This window comes from Pseudochaenichthys georgianus, chromosome 22 (assembly GCF_902827115.2).
Source record: "Pseudochaenichthys georgianus chromosome 22, fPseGeo1.2, whole genome shotgun sequence".
Taxonomy (NCBI): domain Eukaryota; kingdom Metazoa; phylum Chordata; class Actinopteri; order Perciformes; family Channichthyidae; genus Pseudochaenichthys; species Pseudochaenichthys georgianus.
The window spans coordinates 28,562,669-28,581,117 of record NC_047524.1 but is presented as its reverse complement, the minus strand read 5'-3'; positions in this window follow the sequence as shown (position 1 = coordinate 28,581,117).

Below are 18,449 nucleotides of genomic sequence, written 5' to 3'. Positions count from 1 at the left end.
CAGCTCCCTCTCCCTTGGTGGCCGTGCAGAAGAGACCCTCCAAGCATTCGTCTTTCCCGCTTCTGGCTGTTCGCTCCTCCTCTCTGGGAGCTGTAGTGACGTAGGGGACTTCCCCCCTCGTTCGTGTCCGATATCGCGTTAAACAGAGGATTTCGACATTTTACATTCATTGCTTACTTCCACATGCCTTTTCTCCTCCTTATCTCTTTCACAACTTTATATGTAATACATGTTAACGGCGTCAATAGCCACTTTAATGATACTAATGGACGGTAGTCCCGGATGTCGTCATGATGGATTTTCAGAATAAAAGCTTGGTATTGAGAACTTCCGGGTTTTTCCAGAATAAAATAGCATTTAAACTGACGGTATGTTTAAGGTACATTATGCCATAAAACCAACCTGATCTCACCAGAATGCGTGACTCCACCACGACTCCTTAACACCACAATGCGTGGTGGAGTCACGAACTTTGTTACATTTGCGTGTCGGCACCACGCAAACAACCCCAATGTAAAGTGAATGAGGCTCCTTTGTCGTGGTGCACACACGCATTTCTACAACGTGCATTGTGTGTAATGCAACTGTTATTTTTATTAAATTAGTTAGTTTTTAAGGAAGGCCAGAGCTTCAGCTGTGTCAAATAGATTGTTCCCTTCAGTTAACGTTATTTAAAAGATAATGATCATGTCCCCTGTATTGTATTACGAGCGTCCATTCCCATTGGATAACGGAGCATTTTACACCCGGAAGTAAGTAGCCTATTCTCCTTACTGTCGATTGATTTTACAGTGATATCTGCACTACTCATCGACTAAAAAACACCAAATTGTCCTTGTTAATTACACAACATTGATTGGTTTGAATTGTGTACAATGCTTTTGTATTTTCCCCCTTCGATTCGGTTTTTGGACGGCAGAAGACACTACACTACCCAGAATCCTCAGCTATCGTTTGGGACTACACCATGTGCTTAGCTTGACAAACCCCGTGATCAGTCCTCAACCTCTGTGATTGGATGCGCGACGTTTACACAGAGCGTCCAAAAGGACTTTGAAATGGAATGAAACCCATCTACGGCACACTATTCAAAACAGGAATCGAACGTGTCCTACCCCCCTCCCCCCCTTAGGTCACAGGCTCCTCCAACAGTGCTACGCAATAAAACAGATGCACAGAAAAAATAGTGAAATAGTGCAATAAGAGTCTATATACAAGTGATTGGAATATGATATATTAGATAAATAATTTCTAAGTAGCAGCCAGATGAATGTTATTTCTAAGTTCAGGTGTTTAATAGTCTTCTGGCCTGTGGGATGAAGCTGTCTCTGTGTCTGGTGGTTTTAGTCCGAATGCTGTGGTACCGCCTGCCAGACTGCAGCAGACAGAACCGTTTGTGGCTGGGGTGATGGTGGTCTTTTATAATCCTGAGGGCTTTCTTTAAGGTTAACCTGGTATTTTTAATCCACTACATTTATTTTAGTTACTTTACAGATTTGGATTAATGATGTGAAATATAAACAACCCTTAAATCAGACTTTAGTTACACCTGAATGAAATTCAGTGAAGGTGATTGTCAAGTGCCAACAATCAGGCGAGATATTTGATAGTTGGTGCTTGAGAAGACTAAATATTTATCTGCAGATCCGTTTAAAGCACATTCATTACTCGTTATTCTCTAATAGTTCATTAAAGACTGTATATAATTGCTATTTTGCACATCCCTTTCAAGATTTCAAGATTTTCTAAGGTTTATTGACATATCATACACACAACAGTGTAGTTATGCAATGAATGAACAACTTGGGTCACAGGTTCATCAACAGTGCATTACAAGACATCTATCAATGTGTGTACCTCCACCATTACACTGTCGTATTCTGCACATTTCTTTAATTAAAGCCTTATTAGTTAGCACATCCTCCTATCAGGCACTAAACTGTTTTACTCTAGATATCATTTGAGTATCTTCTTGATATTTTCTATTCTATATTTATATAATTGACCTTCTACTTTCCCACTATTTTGTATGTACTCTTAATATTTGAATGTTTTCATAAAATATAACACATTCAAAAGTGCGTTACAAAAATGAAAGACATTAAGAAAAAGGCATTTTAAACAGTCATTAAAAAGCAACACAATCTTCCTGCATTGCAATTACTCTAAACGTGTAATAACGTGCTTTAACCAGTAGGTGGTTTGGGTTAAAAGCATAGGTTAAAAGGCTGTCAAGTTTACAGTGTTAACAAAATAAAATATACTGCTGTTTCCGGTTTAGTTTACGACGAATATTATTTTGTTATTGTTTTGATATTTGTAACACAAAAGCGATGGAAAAAACCCATAGCAACCAAAAAAAGATGGTCTTAACATGACCCAGTCGTCTAGTAGTTAATAAAAAACAATAATATCAAAACAAAATATTACTACTAACTTTATTGTGAAATTAAAACAGAACGGTAAAAGAATAGTTTCCGGTGTATTCTGATGCCCGATCTCTGTAGATAAATAAAGAACTAAGACAGATGTGTAATATTTAATGCAGCCAAACCATTTATTACAATGCATTCATGTGATGACTTTCAAAGAGTAAAGCAAGCACTGCTGAATAAAGTATGATTTTCTCTTTTACGAAACGTTTTTTTTTATATGGAATGCAGTTGGAGGTCAACCAATCAAAGAACTTGAGGACTGATCACGGGGTTCATGGTGTAGTCCCAAACGATAGCTGAGGATTCTGGGTAGTGTAGTGTCTTCTGCCGTCCAAAAACTCCGAAAATATATTTGTTTCTCCGAATCGAAGGGGGAAAATACAAAAGCATTGCACACAATTCAAACCAATCAATGTTGTGTAATTAACAAGGACAATTTGGTGTTTTTTAGTCGATGAGTAGTGCAGATATCACTGTAAAATCAATCGACAGTAAGGAGAATAGGCTACTTACTTCCGGGTGTAAAATTCTCCGTTATCCAATGGGAATGGACGCTCGTAATACAAGACATGATCATTATCTTTTAAATAACGTTAACTAAAGGGAACAATCTATTTGACACAGCTGAAGCTCTGGCCTTCCTTAAAAACAAACTAATTTAATAAAATTAACAGTTGCATTACACACAATGCACGTTGTAGAAATGCGTGTGTGCACCACGACAAAGGAGCCTCATTCACTTTACATTGGGGTTGTTTGCGTGGTGCCGACACGCAAATGTAACAAAGTTCGTGACTCCACCACGCATTGTGGTGTTAAGGAGTCGTGGTGGAGTCACGCATTCTGGTGAGATCAGGTTGCATAAAACATTGATTTTAATTTCTAACATTCTCCATCAGTGAGAAAACCCTCTCAACATTTGCATTGTGAGAGGAAAGTGCAAAGACAAACTGTGCAATCTTCAGAAGTTCTGAGTAACATGCAATGCTTTTGGCCTTCTCAAAATATTTGGTACACTTCTGGTGCACCTGCAGGCCACTGAACTTCATCACGGTTGCACCTTTCTGTGAATCTCTTCAGATTGGTGACCTGGTCAAAACACTTGACATCATCAATTATCACCCCCTTCTCTCCTAGGAACTTGATGCAGGCCTCCACATCATTCCACTCTGGTGGCTCAATCAGATCCATCCACGTGAATGTGGAGAACTCTTCGATGGGAGTCATCCACTTCTCCAGATACTCCAGACATGTACTGTACAGGCCTTGCACATCAGCACAGAACTGGTCATATTCCTTACCAAGTCCATCACTACGCTTTTGTGCCAGTAGTCCCTTAACTTTAAGGGACATGAAGTTGTTGCTCTTGCGTTCAAGAAGAATGCTGTGGATGCTGTTCATTATTTTCTTTACCTCCATAATGGAGTTCTTCTCCTTTTCCATTTCTTGAATGTGGGTGTGGAATGCAGACATGAGTGAGTGCATGTGCCAGAGTTAGATCTCACTGAATTCGTTTTCAAAAAACTTCTTGATCACTATGGGTGGTTTTTGCTGAGACAGAAATAATGCCTTTAAGGCTGGAAACATCTGTATCATCCTCTCAATGCCTGGGAACAATGACAGCCACCTTGTCTTGCTGTGAGAAATCATCCTTCTGTATTCAATGTCAACAAAATCACAGTACTCCTTCAGGCTCTCAGTGCGCACAGTGTAAATGTGGAAGTACTGGTAGATTTTGAACATGATATTCTCAAGGTCAATATCTATTGTGTCTGCCCCATGATGAACACAATTATTCAATATGTGTGCTGGGCAACCCACACCGATCAGTGTTCTTCTGCAGCAACCTCTTCAAATTTGCAAACACATTATTTCCCCCTTCATCACGTCGGATTCCTCCAAAGTTTGTGTTGCAATTGTCGCCAGTAAATGCAATGCATTTTTCAGACAAATTGTTTTTTGCCAATGTTTCAATGAGATATTGTGCAATGGTTTCCGCTGTCTCATTTGGTGTTTCTTTAACCTCGATTAATTTAGTTTGCATGCCACCCCTCTTCCAGTCAAAGTACTGGATTATGAATTATGGGAATATTTTCACTGCTTCGTGGTTACTCCCGTCTGTAGAAACACCACAGTACTGGATTTCTTTGAGTGCTTCATGTGCGACATCAATCGAGTGGGGCGCTATAACACCATTGACAATGGCTTCGGTTTTAGTGCGCGCACTACTGAATTTTTTGGCAGTGTCAGAGTTTGGAAATGCTTTCTTTAGCAAGGCACTTGCGCAATCCATAGATCTGTAGCTGTTGTGATGTTTCACAGTGTGAAATGCAAACGCACCCTCCGCTGCATTTACAGCATCCTCTGTTTTGCTGGGCTAACAAAGAAGTCTGTCAACTTTGCCGACAAACTCTCACCTTGCACAGCTTTCCTATGTTTGTCTGTGTCCATGTGCGCTTTAAGATCGCCTGCACCGTTATTGGACACACACACGTATGTGCAAGCTTTGCACACGGTGCACTCCGCCACCCATTTGTTCCGACCGGGTCGGTACATTTGGAATTTCTTCTGCAATTCATCTGTAAAAGTACATTTGCGCTTTGGCATTGTGAATGTGAGCTGCGGTCCGCTCTGTCCCCTTCCTCTGTTTGTGTGTCAGCGTAGTTGTAGAGTCGCCCACAAAGCATCAGACTCAGGGATTACGTCACACACGCAACAGAGTACCGTAGTATTATGTGCAATGCGCCAGTCAGTAGTACATGCAAACGGTCCGCGAAACCCGGACATTTTCATTAATTTATAAACCCCCCCCGGACGACCCGGACAGGGCGTGAAAAGAGGACATGTCCGGGCAAAAGAGGACGTTTGGTCAACCTAATATACTGGGTTATAAAGTTTTGCCGTACAGGTTTGTACTTTCAGATATGCTTTGTTTGCTTCTCTATTACGTCCGCAATGGTAATGTTTACGTGGATTTGGGAACTGCCCATCGATTCTATTGGATGTAATGGTTAAGAAAAAGGTGTAAATCACCCAAATCGACCAATAGGTTCCAGAGATATGGTCCTGCGTAAAGTATAAAGAATGCCAGCCAGCGTAAGCACATTACGCAGCAGACTTTACTTATTGTTTACTACGTAATGAAGCAGGAATTGCAGAACCCAGAGCACAGAGCGGACAGCAGATAACGGAATTGCAGTTTTATTGCTTATAGATTATCAAAACATTTCAAAGGGGACACAGCCCCATTGGATATTAACCTATAGATCAACTACATCATCGTTTTTATCTTTTTAATGCCATTGAAGACCAGTTTAGACCAGACAAAGAGGAAGGTAAGCCATGTTAGCCTAGCGCATGTTAGTACCTAGCGCCACTTGTTATGATGTACGTTTTTGTTGATAACGTCGCGAGTTTGTATCTTTCAGTGTTGAGGTGGGCACCGTTAGATTCTGTGTCGGATGTGCAGCAAGGATAAGTAATAAGGGAGCTAGGAGTGATTTTCGGTGCAGTAATAGGTTAGCATTTTTCGCTCGGGGGTTATTCAGAGGCTCACTGTTAGCATTGTGTGTTTTAAAAAAAAATAAAAAATGAAAAAGATCAGTTAAATGAGTTTTTCCCGTTATATGGATATATAATATTCATAGTTTATAAAATATTAAGGTTCCTTAGACGTTGTTTCCTGCAAATGACGCGATTTCGGCTCCGGAACCGGGTCCATGGGGCCTAAGAGGATAACAGAGTATGGTTTTAATTTTTTCACAACAGTTGTCTTTGGATGGAATGAATACCTATAGTGATAATTCTAAGTAATAAAATGATTTTTACAGTGAAAAAGGTCAAATGGAACTGATGGTTCCCAAATTACCCAGAGGTGAGTCCCGCCTGGACTTTATTTTTCTAAACCTCTCTAAAAAGGTCAAATTTCACTTGTTTTGCATCAATCTTGATACAGGGTACTTATTATGTTATAGTTTGGATTTCTAAATCTTTTAGTCTACTAACCCATCATTATAGGGTGGTTTTAACTATAAGTAATGGGTTTTTTTTAGGGGGACATTAGAATGTACATGTTTTTACTATGTTCCATCTGAATTTACTTTAAAATAAAAACATCTATATTGATTCTGACACTTCTACTTCCAACTCACAGATGTAACCTTGCTTTGAGAGAAAATATTATTAATTTACCCCTTTTAGAAGTGAAGATATAGTCTTTGTTGTGTTAGTGGCATTTTCGAGCCTGAAACCTGAAGAAAACAGCATGCAGAGAAAAACTAAACAGTTTAATGATGATGTCGGAAGAATTGCATTCAAATGGCAGTGTTGGGCAAATAACATGAAGAAAATCACTCTTTTCATGACTAATTCAAAAAGGTACATTACTTTACTAATTATTCAACATAAAAAGTAATAAAAACATTACTTGTTCATAATGACATTTGTGTTTACTTCCGTTTCTATCTAAAGAGCTCAAGTCTTATTACCAACTATCAGGGGCGTCGCCTGGACCTGGAAACATTCGGGGCTTAGCCCAGAGTGGCGGCGCTCCAGTCAAATGTTCTACTGCAAGACTCCCCACACGCACATACACAATTGCGCCATCTGGTGTCACAAACGTGTGCCTGCATTAGCTTTGTTACGGCAATGGATTGTGGGAGATTCTCAAAGCACGTGAGGATCTCTTGAGGGTAAGGTGCCTGTATTATCTCGGTGGACAAAATGTATGTTTTTATTTTATAAGGACAATAACGTACTATTGTGTTTGTTTAGTTTAATGTTAATTGTTTAATGCTCACAGTCACAGCAACATGTTTTCTGTGTGATTGGCTATTTGTTTTATATGATTTATCAACGTGATCATCAATAGCTAATCTGAGCACCAGAACCCAGCTCACGTGTCCTTTTATGCTGTCCATTGAAATGCAGGTATGTGAGTTTTGTACACCAGTTTATTTATGTGTAATGTTTCACATTGCTCCACATGATGCCTCGACTACAAAGATGCTATTTCTACGCTTCTTCCTCTGCGTCACAGTTTCGGGAATATCAAGATCATCGCACAGGGCCTTGGTCTTGTCATAGACCTCATGTACTTTCTCGTTACTTCGGTAACTTTTCAGTGTGTTCTCAACTGCTGTTTTGTAATCTACTGCCTGCACCAAGTCAATTGTTTCTTTCTGCAGGTATTTGTGCAGGCCCTGAGTGGTTGAGAGCAGTGTCTGGAACATGACAGCATGTAGATGGTACTGCATGTTCAAAGCTTGCTTTCCAGTCCCTTTGCTAGAGGGGCTGAAAGGCTTCCTAAAGTCTTGATCAAAGCAGGGAGGTCTTTGACATGCCCAGCGAACAAGTTGTTTCTCCCCTACCTCTAGCTGTTTCTGAAATGTTTTCAATCTCTGATGGTGGACAAGAGATGTGGAGAAGAAAGAGTAGAGACACTCCAGGAGATCAACGCAGGTATGTGAGTTTTGTACACGAGTTTGTATAAGTTTAATGTTTCACACTGCTTGTGAAAAAGATACTACCACTCTACGATCACTGATGTTTTGTTGTTGACTGGACACTTATTTTGTAAAAGAGATAGCATGAGAGGATCTCTTAAGCAATGCAGCTCACATGTCCTTTTTATATGCTGTCCATTGAAATGCAGGAAAGTAATCACCAGGTCTGAGTGATCTGTTGCCGAGGGGACACTACACCGGAGTTACATAAGCAGAGATAAAGTGCTATTTTGGGGGGAACTCACCTCCTCTGCGGTCCCCCAGGAAGATTTTTTTTAAATGTTGAAGTTAAAAGCATCAATCTTGTGCACTTTGAGAGCAACATCAAGAGATATGGATACATCTCTCAACACCCATATGTCAAAAAGAAATCAAAGAATCAGAATCAGAAACGGGTTTATTATTTAAAAACACTTCATTTTCCAATTAAATCATAAACGATGTCAAATTATTAGAAGTTGTTAGTAATCAGATTAAACAGAAAAAAGGGATGGAAGGAGGAAATAATAATCCCTCATCTCTTGCTGTTTGCGGTTGAAATTATCTCTTTTGCTGGCCAAACATGCTGGATGGAAAGCAGTGATGTCTCTTGCCTTGGCCCTGTATCTGCAGTCCCTAAATCAGTCATGTTACCCATTGACTCTTGTCTGTTCTGGTGTTCCTGTTCATTGTTGTCTCCATTGTCGTTCTTGTCTGTTGTATCTCCTTCTTGTGTGTCCCTTTCTCCTATTCTCCATCCTCTACTCTGTTTGGCTCATCTGTGATGACTGTGTAGGTAAACACAAACAAGTATGTAAGTCAATCAGTTTCCAGCTCTGTCAAATAAATGAATTTTAAGATACACAAATGTGTCTTCATTAAAATGAGTGTCACCACACTGTCACAAAATGTAATACTAACCAATTGAAAATAGTTACATGTACATTGGAAACCTCTTGTAGATATCACTATTAAGAGTAGTTATCTGCCAATAGGACAGAATCATTCCTATACAAATGCAGTTTGAGTAATTCCATATATTCACTTAATACTCTAATATAGTCATCTTTCTGCATTCAACACTAAGGAAAGCTGTACAATTTGACATGATGAGGAAAAAAGGCCTCCGACAATGCAGATCATTTTTTGATCATATCAATTTTAAGATGGGGGTCAAGGCTTAATATTTGGGAGCATAGTGTCCCTTGCCCCCTTTCAGGAGCCCCACTGGATTAGCTTTGATCTGAAATATGTGTATAACAAGCTTGTTAGCTGGCTGTCCATCTCATAATGTTCACATAGAAACTAGCTGTCAATAGGAAATATCAATCAGAAGAATTATATTTTCATGCAAAATCTGTCACAAAAAGAGGTTTACTGCTGCAAATACGTTCAAACATGCTGTCGACACGTTTTCTCAGAAACACTGTCACATAACATCCATATATATTTGAGTGCTAGGTTGATGCTTAGCTAAGCTAACTATGAAACACTTTAACTGGCAGGACTCAGGATCAACTACTACTGTAAGGTAGCTTCTAGCTTCATGTCGAACACTGACAGTAAGTCAACATTTCCCAGAGAGCTTTCTTTGAAATCACCAGGTAACGCTAAAAAACACAACATTTAGATTGTATGACAAAGTGTTTATTTAATATATCTGGCTAGCTATAGCTACTTGCTAACGGTTTAGCTTACCCCCGCGATTCAAAGTAACGTCAACGTAGCTATAATTTATGCTTTGCTTACATGTTGACATAACTTGTAAATTTACTGACATTTACATACCTTGTTCACCTGGCTCAGGTGGTGGCTCTGGGGTTGTTGTGTGAGCCACCACTTGAGAATTGCCGTCTTTTTTATTAAAGAAATGTCTAATGTCCATCTTCAGAATCTCCGCGTCCGGGGCTGACAGTTTAAAGTTTAAACATTGTCACAGAGGAGAGGTACGTACCTGTCAGCCAATAAAACACGTTTATTTCCATGCAACTCTCTGATTGGTCTGGTGGCGTCGTCTTGCCTCTGTGTTGCATTCACTGAACATGGGAATTTACAATTCTGCCATCCGTCCTATAGGTAAAGTAGGTTAATGTATTATATTAGTGAGGGAGAATTTGTCCGGGGCTAAAGAAAAAACATCCGGGGCTAAAGGTGGGGTAGGTAATTTTGGAGAAACCAGCTCGAGTGCGCTAGAATTTGAAAATACACAACCGGAAAAAATCTGCCACTTCCTTACAGAGTCCCTCCTCCAACACACACAAACGTGCACATGACCAATGAGGGCACGAGATAAGTTTGTGCACAGATGGAAGGCTGACAGGCAGGTAGGCCATCCAGTTATTTTAGCCGAGCCGGCTAAAATGATTGTTCGTGCTTTTTACAGTACTACGGCTTCCACAGATGACATTTTTTTATGGATTTTTTGTCAAAGCACTTAAGATATTCATTGCTATCGGGATGTTAAGAGCATTCAATGGAATATAGCAAAAAGTATATCTCGAGCCGGTTTCTCAAACTTACCTACCCCACCTTTAAGCCATCAGTGTTCGAGCAAATCCAAGTACTATGAAAGAAGAAGTCAGTAACATATATTTTACATTGATTAAAGGGGTTCTTGGATACAAATAGCTTGTTGCTCGGCAATGCATGCACAGCTATCAACAGTCATTATTGATCAATGTAATAATGACGATGAAAATTGGCATGTTTATGAAATGTACCTTGGGAGATTCTGAGAGAGACCGTGGTTACATAGGTAACCTACATTTGGAAAAATAAACATTCAGTACACACTTCAATTTAAAAGAATAGGATGATGCTAATGGAAATAAAATAAAAAAACATTAATTTCTCACTTCATGTCTTGTTGACCTTGGAACAATGTATGTCTTTTTTTGGTGTTTTTCGATTTGCCGTTGCTTTGTAAAGAGCAAAAACGTATTTTTTTTAAAAGTACATCACTTTATAAACAAAGTCAAACCTCACTTCACAGAAGCAATTTGTAATTCAAAAGGCATAGGAGACCTGTCCAAGGAATTATTCATTACAGCATTAGTATCCAAGTCATTCACATTTTGTCCATAGCTTTTATGAGGAAAATGTCGGAGGGGAAATGTTGCTTATCTGCTTTTCCTCCACTGATGCATCTCTATCAAGCACAGCTATTTTACAGCCTGCTAAAAATAGGAAAAGGAAGTTATCACTCATTTTCCTCCTATAGTTGGTATATGTTGGGCCCAGAGCCATTTAATAGAAGAGTTACGACATCTCCGTTCACTCCAATGGACCACTTTTTTACAGCAATGGCGGATCGTGGAGCCTCTCAATCGTTCCCCGGAAGTTAGCGCCAAGGCTGGCAGAGCTGTGGAGTTTCTGCATAATAGACCGTTCGTGACGGACTTTTAAAGGTAAGAAGAAGTTTAAAGATGTATATTGCGGATATTATCAGTACATCTGATTCAAATGAACATGTGTATTAAAGGATGTCAGTGGATTATCCCTAAATTAGTAGATTTAGGGAACGTTTACAGATAACAGATTAAGCTAGCATACCGAAGCAAGTTAGCAACACACGTTGAACAGCCTTTTAATTGTAAATTCCGTTCTCTCTATGTCATTTCGTCCAACATGTTGAATTAGAGAAGAGGGGCTTCTAAACGGGATTGTATGCGGGGGTGGAGGGAGTTAAATATTAGATAAATATAACTTTGGTGCGTGTAAGAGTGAGTGTTTTTAGCAGAGCCATATTGTGTCCTTGTGATTCTGTTGATTATTACCTGTCTGTATAATGTTGCAGCCCAGCTGATTCTGGATTGATGGCACAGGGAGAGGGACTTAAGTGAGAGTGAAAACACAAAGTACGTTTAATACTACCGTTTTATATAAGTAAACACCTTATCTCCCCAAGGCAATAGGTGTGCTATATAGGTGTGTATAACCCTTTCTCCTGTCTGTTACTCCCTCTTTCAGCACAAGAACCAGAGGGGGATTCAATGGAGCCTGAATACCTGCACTGAGACCCTCACCCTGCACCCTGAGTCTCAACTCTCAGTGTTTTTCAAGCCTTTCCCTGTTTTTTTGTATTAAACAAAACATTAAGCTTTCCCAATGGTGTGGTTTTCGTTTTGTGAAAAAGTGCAAATGCTGTGTTTGTATATAAATCACATATTTTGTTGCTGTTGGTCGTGAAATTGCTCCTGCTGACTTGAGCCAGCCATCTTTTCCTCCGCTCTGTGTCAGTGGGGAAGCCGTACATTCGTACTCCTTTCTCTGAGCGATTTGAGCATCCCCAGGCAGCACAGCAAACCATGGTGGCGACTAGGAGGCAGCACAGCAAACCAGGACAACACGGAGGAAAAGGCACCGACAAACTGCATGATATGCTATTCAATGTTTATTGAATTCCATGTATTTGCAATGGATGTTCCTAAAACAACACATTTAACATCATCATCATCATATCCTGTCGGTCTCCTGTCCTTTCTGAAAGCCATAAAGACGACATTAGTCATTTAGATAACTTGTGTCCTCAATTACCAGGGGATTACTGAAACTACCATGAATTTAAGAAAATGGTAGAAATGAATCCAATCTGAATTTTAAAGCATTACTTTAGATCCCCTCCCTCTAAATGTATCAATACACATTAGAAAGTGATCCTCCTGACTACCATACAAGTTTAAGAAGATAATATTGGTTTGAAAGAATTCAAAGCTATAAATAAACAGCAACAGGCTCTTTAACCAAGGCACTGTTAGTAACATGTAAACTAGTTGTTCACACTAATCCTAATATTATCACTTAATATTAGCAAATTCTATTTTATTTTTGAAAACATATTGATGTAAATACATACACATATCGATTTGTTGTATAAATATTGCAAATCAAAACCTTTATTCACTAATAATTACCAAAAATCGTAGTTCTATCTCCTGTTATCAATGCATTCACATTGCCCGCCATGAACTTCCGGGGAACGATCCCTTGTCTACATGAACCACGTGACAATAACCGTTTTTGGACTTCCGGTGTCGTAACTCTTCCATTAAATAGCTCTGGTTGGGCCCAGTCCCAACCTATATTTTAGACTTGATTGTATCACAGCAGAAACTTGAATTAAACGAAAAGTTGATCGTATGAAAATGTGCTTTACACTTGAGCAACAAGGCTCAAGCTAGTTTAGTCAACCATCCAGATATTTTTGATATACAGCTCAGCAAAAAATATATTGCAGATTAAGGACAGAAAATGGTTTCCCTATAAAGATCAACGAAATGTTACAAGTAGAAATTCCTTCACCTTTGCTCTCAGTACTGTAAGTGTTTGATTTGCCTCAGGAGCTGAGGCTGGACTAATCTTTATTCCTGTCACACTAGTTGCAGATTACCCCCCCCCCCAAAAAAGTCTTTGAACTTGTGCTCTACACATTTTAAGAAGGAATACAGTTGCTTTCTCAGTGCCCTGTTACATGTGGTCTATGGTTGGCTGAGTTGGCCAACATTACATCAGGGAGAGACTCACATGAACCTACATTCAGGAAACAACTGGTTTTGCTAAGAGTAAGAGGATTAACCCCCCACAGATTCACTGAATGTATTACCATGGCTAAATCAAGCTAGCCATTGTTTATCAGTAAAAACATTACACAGATAACCTGGCTGCTTGTTAAACCCATATTTTATATAATAATTGGATGGTAACCTACTGTACGTGTCTCAGAAAGAAGCCAATGCAGGAGGCCTACACTTGCATTCATTGGAATGGCCAATAGGCAGGGAAACACCAATGGTTGCAAAGAGAAGTCTGATTGTCCAAAAGTCTATGAGAAAACGACCCTACTTCCCAAATGAATACTTCTTTATTTTTTACCTATTGAGTTTATCGCCTAGTGATCAGAGAAATATAACAAACCAATGCAGTAGAGCCTACACTGGCTATATCTTCACTTCTAAAAGCAATGATACAACTGTGAGTTGGAAGTAAAAGAGTCAAAATCAATATAGATGTTTTTATTTTTGTTACAGCCACTGTTACCTTGTGCCCTTAACTCTGTTTTGTGTGTATATGTGAATGAGCTGTGCAGTTCGTCAGCTGTCATTGGCCGCCCTGCTCTCGCAACATCCGCAGTGATTGGACTGACGTCATCCAATCCCCGCCCGCTTCTGCCACGTCATCCGGGGGAGAAGTATAAAGGCCGGGCAAGGACATCATTCTGGAGGCTCTGTGTGGATAGACAGACGCCTCTAGCCTCCTACTGCATTATTTGTTGTGTCCGTAAACTCTGTAATTCTGTACTTAGTTAGACTGCTTAGCAGAGTGCTAAGTAGTGTGTTGTGTGTGATATTGTGTAAGCTTAGACCCAGGTTGCTTAGCTCCTGTTGAACAGCATTTAGAATTTGTGATAGTGTGAAACAGCTTAGACCCAGGTAACTAGCACCTGTTGATCAGCTACAGCTGTGGGTGTGCAGCCTTCCTCAGTTCAGTTGTACCACGGTTAACGTGAGGTTTTGTTTTCCCCTTTAAATAGTACCCTGGATAATCTCTTAAACTCTCTTTTGGAGTCTCTTTATTTTGGATAGTAGTATGTGTGTAATTGGTAAACAATGTATGTAAGACAGAATAATAACCTTTGTAAGAGGGAATAGTATTTCATGTTAATAACAATAGTCATATATGTAAAACAGAATAGCAGTGAATGAAAGGCCAAATAATAGCTTATATAAGAGGTAATAATAGTTAATGTGAATGACTATAGGTATGTGTATAAAACAGAATGATAGGGTGTGTGCATAAGAATAGTTGTGTGTGTGAGAGAGTATGATTGAAAAGGAAGTGAGTTTGATTGAAAAGGAAGTTGGTCTAAATTCTCAGTTCGTGATTGGCTCTAAGTTTTTTGTTTGACGGACACCGCCCACAATGGCAGTAGACTACTACTAATTTTCCCTGTGTAACCTGAAGAGTAAAAGGGTAAAGTCCGTCAGAAAGCAATGACTGTAAGGATTAGTAACACGTATTGTGTTTATGTGATGACATTTGGAGATGTTTAAACTGCGTTAAAATGCATTAGCATTCACGCTAGCATTAGCCATACTAGCCTGTATACATGCTTATTGCACAGCTAGCATTAGCTATATTTACCTTGTTTACACTTAGTGGTCCTAAGTGTTAATCTGTGTATGTTACACTTGCATGTATGAGATCATTAAGTGCCTTGTAACTTCTTTTTGTATAGTTGCACTCCGTTTGAATGTCAGTAGACTGCAAATAAGTCAATAAAGGAGCATGGCTGCTCATTCCCTGGCTCTCAAAAGAGTTTGGCTGGCTGTTTAATCTATGTTCACACTGAGACAGTACAACACATACAGTAGAGAGAACAGTACACCTATAGTGTAAGTGCATACAAGCAGGTCACACAGTATGATCACAAATAGATATTTTTTGGATTAAATATGATCTATTCTTATGTAACAAGACATGAAACTATTAAGTGTTAATTAAGTCTAAATAACTCAATTAGGTACTACTGTCTTATTAGGCCCATATTGAGCAGAGCATTTTAAGACCAAAACTCATATACAACAACTTCCTTACTTGCAATAAATAAGCACTAATTAGAGGGTTATTGAGGAAAAACTCTCAACTAATGGCCTATTACTTGTATAATCTGGTCATGTAGAATAAGGCATTAATAAGTGTTTTATAATGACTAATACATAGTTAATATACTGCTAATATGCATGTTAATTATCAACTAGTTGATGGTGAATTTGTGTACCTTAATATAAAGTGTTACCAAAAGTTCTTATTGCAGCTCAAATGTAGCCAGTGCTCTGAGCAGCTTCAGGCTTTGTTTTCAAGGCTGTAAACCAGTCAAGGAATGAATATTTAAACTGGCTTCCTGTTGGATCAACCTGACTTCCTTTTAAAGTATGCTCTCTCACAACCAGTACAATGTCCTCCTGTCATAAGCTCTCAAAAACACAAGGGTTGCAGTCGAATAGTCCAACAATCAGCGCCTAACGTCTAACCCTATCATCTATTCCTTGACCTCTGAGTGAAACGTCACGGGGTTAAGGGATAGTGGATAGGAGAATTCAAAAGGACTTAGGAGAAGAGACTGCGGTACTTTGAGAATCCGACTGCACTTTCACTATCCGACGTGTTTATGATGCGCCAGCGGACGTCATAAATGTGCGTCTGCTGCTGTGGGGAAACCATGGAAACCACAGTTTTCTATACAGCGGACTACAACATGGATGTTTAATAAGAACGAGGGACTACTGTGAACTCATCTAGAGACTCTGCACCGTGCTCTGATGCTATTGTTTTATGCTTTATGAACGTGGACAACAGAGAAACATATTCTTCATGACCAAAGTTGGAATTGAAATAAAAAAGGAAAGTGAAACTTATGCTCGTCACCCTCTCCCTTACATTTACAGATAATTTCAGTAAAAACTAACGTTCATATTTCTCTTTTTGATTATAATACTGATGAACGTTCAAAACAAAGCACTTTGGAAACTTACCACATACGTTTTAAAATGCTTAATAAGCACCGTAAATTTCATGATATTATTTCTCGGTCATAATCGGTTGTTTCCATGAACGGCCGAATGTTGTGTGACGGCAAATGCTGTGGCTGCAAGGCATTGTGGGGCAGCCTTTTCTCTTAGTTTGAAACCGCCTTTCCTATCATCTAGATAATTCGAACGGCACTTATCATGGCTGCCACTGAGGTACTTCCGGGTCATTTCACTCCATTAGGAAGGTTCCTAAGAGAAACTGAATATTCAACCGCAACCCTGCATTGTCTTTCACATACACTATCATTCTCTCACACACACACTACTATACCCTTATACATACTACAATTCCTCTCTCACATACACTATCATTCTCTCACACACACACTACTATACCCTTATACATACTACAATTCCTCTCTCACATACACTATCATTCTCTCACACACACACTACTATACCCTCATACATACTACAATTCCTCTCTCACATACACTATCATTCTCTCTCACACACACTACTATACCCTCATACATACTACAATTCCTCTCTCACATACACTATCATTCTCTCTCACACACACTACTATACCCTCATACATACTACAATTCCTCTCTCACATACACTATCATTCTTTCTCACACACACTACTATACCGTCATACATACTACAATTCCTCTCACATACACTATCATTCTTTCTCACACACACTACTATACCGTCATACATACTACAATTCCTCTCTCACATACACTATCATTCTTTCTCACACACACTACTATACCCTCATACAATTCCTCTCTCACATACACTATCATTCTTTCTCACACACAAAGTTTTCCATCTTGCATACACTACTAGAGTATAATATTGTAGTATGATGTTGTATGTAAGTGGGCATAATAGTGTTTCTAAGAAAATACAGTTTGGTATGTAAGTCAGTTTGATTTATGGCCCAGACAAAAGTGTGTGAAAGAGAGTATGATTGTGTGTGTAAAAGTGTTTAGCAATATGTATAAAAGAGTTTAATGGTGTATGTGTGAGATTCTGATATTGTTTGTAAGACCAAGTATGAGTTGTGAGTGAGACGGCCTCTCATAGATGTGCAAGCACATACATTTTATTAACCTGAACTAACTATATGGCAAACGTTTTTGGGAAGGTTATCTTTACAGGACACCTCTTTCACTCATGGGTTTGTTGTATACTGTGATCTTACTATTGTTTTCACATTGATCAAACAAAGGGTACCTGAGCAACCCTAGCATCTATAATCATCTATCATATTTTTCCATAGACTTTTATTCAATCGGACTCATTTTTGCAACCAGTCCATCTCTGCTGGTTAATAAAAAGAATACAGGTTTACGGCTCAGCTTTTCTTTACAGCCGGACCTAACACATTGGTTGAATGCCCAACACAGTGGTTCCCAAAGTGGGGTGTGTGCTAAAAAGATAAAAAAATAAAATCATAATTTGAAAAATTATTGATTCTAAAATAATATCATACAGTACTATTACGTCTGGGTCTCTGTGTTTCAATAAAGCTTGGCTGTGTGTGTGTGTGTGTGTGTGTGTGTGTGTGTGTGTGTGTGTGTGTGTGTGTGTGTGTGTGTGTGTGTGTGTGTGTGTGTGTGTGTGTGTGTGGCCTAGCATTACTATACGTGTGGGGACCTAAATCAGTTTACACAGTCACGTGTTGGGACTTGCCAACCGTATGGGGACACATTGGAGGTCCCCATAAGGGGAGTCATTAATTTTAGGGTGAAGACTTGGTTAGGGTAAGGTTAAGATTAAGGGTTAGGCATGTGTTGCTTATGGTTAGGATAAGTCTTCAGGAAATGCATGTACGTCAATGTAATGTCCCCTGAAGTGGTGTGTGTGTGTGTGTGTGTGTGTGTGTGTGTGTGTGTGTGTGTGTGTGTGTGTGTGTGTGTGTGTGTGTGTGTGTGTGTGTGTGTGTGTGTGTGTGTGTGTGTGTGTGTGTGTGTGTGTGTGTGTGT